The following is a 3,674-nucleotide window of genomic DNA, read 5'->3' as shown; positions in this document are numbered from 1 at the left end:
TAAAAGGTCATTTCTGTTCTCGGGCTTATAATCGGCAATTCTTGGCTAAAAACACATCGTAACGATGCCCCAGCCTCCATATTGAAACGGTTTCATGTGATCTTTTCTTATTTCAAAAAAATAAAGTTTAGAATTTTGAGACGATTGAAAAAGCGCTGATATATGTATAATCTCGAACGAGGACTATTTTAGGCGACAAATATTAATGTAGACAAATGAACGTTTTGTTAATGTCTGCTAGCAGCTAAATTGTTGTTCCGGTTAAAAAAAATATAATTACCAAAAGAAGCTAGAGTTCTGTTTACGGTCTCAAATATTTATTTCATAAACAAATTCTGTTATTTTTACCATGCCTCTCGTATTGTTGAAAGTAAACTGCAACACTTGTGGGTTACCTGACGTTAACTATGTCCTTTTGATTAATATATTTTGGCAATTTGCTCTTTCTTGGGCAAATATTTACTGATTTCACGTTTTAAGCCTGTAACTACATATGTAAGTATTTTCACTTTTGTAAAACTAGTCATAACTGTGTAAAACACAATGTGATGTATTTAAGAAATCGGTTATACCATGCTTTGAGATATCCTTATGCTATCTTTTATCGAATTCAACTCCATATCTTTGTTGTTGCTTTTTAATATAAATTTCTTGATAAGCAGAAAATTGGCGAATGGAACACCTATTTTTATCTAAATCATTACCTAACATCACGGTTTAAATAGGTACTTAATTAATGATTCGATTAAAATTACTTACAGCACGTTCTGTATATATGCACATATCTTTGAAACTTTAGTGGGACGTGTTACAGTTCAGCGATTGTTATCGAAACTTCGCTTAATTCATTATTTAGTAAACGCCCCCTGGATGAGTCGCACACGTACATTTATACTATTGTCGACATATTGTATACATTTTAAGAATAAATTAAATGCCAAGATAATTGCAATTTACTACAATTACTATCGCGACAAAATAATTTGTTGAATATTAAAACGTTGTTGAATACGTACATACATATGTAGGGAACCCGAAATTTTGAACAATTCTAAGCGCATATTCACACATCAGTAAAGTTAGCAGCAAGCCAATATTTCTGCTACACTTGCGGTCAATGAAAGCGCACCATCAAATATAATTGAAATAATAAACACATATGCAATTTGTTACTTAATCGAACTAAATAGGAACATATGTATGCAAATCTCACTATTGTATAGATTTTGTATACAAGATTTGTTTTCCAATCAATACTTAGCCATTTGGCACGATTGCATGTCGCTGAGTCATCCTTGGAAGATTGGGCGATCGATATAAGGAAAATGCTCTCAAATTCGGGTACTAAAAATTGTTAACCACTGTCCTATATTTTTGAGCATTCATATCAACAAGATGTAGATGTTCCAAAACATGATATGAAAAATAGCAGCAAGCCATTTGCCTTTTGAGGAAACTTAATTTTCTTTACTACACATATAAGTGCATATCCTGGAACCCTTACTACTTGAACGGCGCACGCAAACCAAATTTTATGAGCTTTTAGGAAATTAAATTTGCTTTCACAAATAACACTGATTTCAATTTTGATACATTTTAGCCCAATAAAGTCAGATAGCCTTCATTTTATGGGTTAATATGGTTTAGGGTTGGCAGGGCATCTTCCATATAAACACCCAACTCTATGTTGACACCGCATGGCTTCGAAAACTTGGTGAAAATTTTACATCTCCGCTCTTATAGAAAGTACGCTTTTAAAGGGGTCACTTAAGGTATCTGTCACAGAAGGTTGTATGTTTCCTCAGTTGACTTTGGAGGACCACCTGATCCATTTTTACGCTCCAAAACATCACTATTCCCTTTTTTGTAAACTACGAACAATAGCTTAATAGCTACAATCAATCTAGCTGCTATTTGTCGAGAAGATTACTTTTTTCATCTTACACCAATACTCGAGTTTTTAGGTTACCCGTCAATTTCATCTGTTCATTTGGAATTTTGAGCAACTTTTCAAATACACAACGATTATAACTGAGCTAGTGAGTATTCAACCTAATTTCATAAAACATAATTAATTTTTCAGTGCCAAGAAGATTTAATAGAATTTTTTTTTTTTATATTTATAGAATAGTTAAAAAAGTGGGGTGAATTTTTATTGATCGCTAGAATTAGATTATATCAAAATATACATTTTTAATAGCTATCAGAAATCACAGTCTCAATTTTTTTAACGGCTTAAAATCAGTGGTCTACAGAGTTTTGCGAGTTTTGTACTTTGAATATTTTTAGAAAAAATACGTATACTTTGCATTATTTGTTTATGGACGTTTCCAACTGAATATGTGACAAAATTTACTCCAAGAAATCGTTACACGTTATATACATCATGCTTTTTTCGAATAATATTTACTTTCATAATTTTTTGTTTTGGAATACTTTTAAAGAATATCTTACATCCTACATACATATGTACATACATACATATGTATGTCCATATTAAAAATTGTAATGATTGCGCCAAAATGTTCCATTGGCTCCAGTTGGTAGCTTGTATATATTTCCAGACCATTATGCCATGAACGTCATACAAAGTATACCTGGCTACTAAAATATATTTGTTTCACATAATTGGTGTGTTAGTTAAGTGACACTCAAGAAAAGTTAAGTTTTCTAAAAAGTTAAATATGTATGTACATATGTATATGCTTATATTTTTGTATATATTAAGAAAAATGTGCTAACTTCGTTTAATACAAACATATGATGTGGTCAATCGAACAACCGGTATAATGTACTCTAGACGAGCACAATCATAAGAGTTAGAAAGGGTGGGGTAATCACATACTCTCTTGTATTGAATCCAGCCCTGATTTTTGTTGTTGTTGCTTTCAAAAACTAAGATTTTTTCAAGTATAGTATGGTAGGTATAGTAAGCAGACTATAATTAAAATATTTCAATAAAAAATTGGATTTAATTACTAGTATTTAAGTAAAATTGGTAATCCCGGAAAGTCGTAATGAAATAAAGTATGTTAGTATATACGGCTGAGCGGAAAATTTTTTACCAGTACAATTATAAATGCAAGTAGGTTTATTTGCATTTACACACAAAAAGTGAACATGCGGCAAATGTTTCAGAGACAAACAGCTTGCATCAGCTCTTATCTGCAATTCAAAAATAGTTTTGTACATACTTTTATATACAAAAAAGTAAACATTGACTGACGGTGGTTTACTTTAGTAATAATAAGCGGTTTATTTCCGAAAATATAAGATATCATATTACAAAGTTTTATCAACGTACAGTAGAACTTACTTCATGTGAGCGCTTATTGAAAGAATATGAAATTTGGTTGAAAACTTTAAATTGGAATATCATTTAAAAATATAAGTATTTAAATTATTTTTTATTACAGAAAGAGTGGTTAAAAATAATCTGCCGAATTTTTGTTTCACAATAATTTTAGTCAAACTTAAATCTTTACCATAACATTATAGAGTTATTTCCTGTGTTAGTGAATGATAAATAAAGATAAAAAGGCCTATTTTATGATAAAGTTTAAGCGCAGACCTTGCACGAGAAGCTCGACTTAGATCTCTCAAATAAGATTCTTCTTAATTGGCGTAGATAAATAAGATTATTTTAATTAAATATTTGGATTATTACAATTACT

Source organism: Bactrocera tryoni, chromosome 3 (assembly GCF_016617805.1).
Source record: "Bactrocera tryoni isolate S06 chromosome 3, CSIRO_BtryS06_freeze2, whole genome shotgun sequence".
In the NCBI taxonomy this organism is placed as follows: Eukaryota; Metazoa; Arthropoda; class Insecta; order Diptera; family Tephritidae; genus Bactrocera; species Bactrocera tryoni.
The sequence above is the reverse complement of the archived record's forward strand: the minus strand, read 5'-3'. Positions refer to the sequence as shown.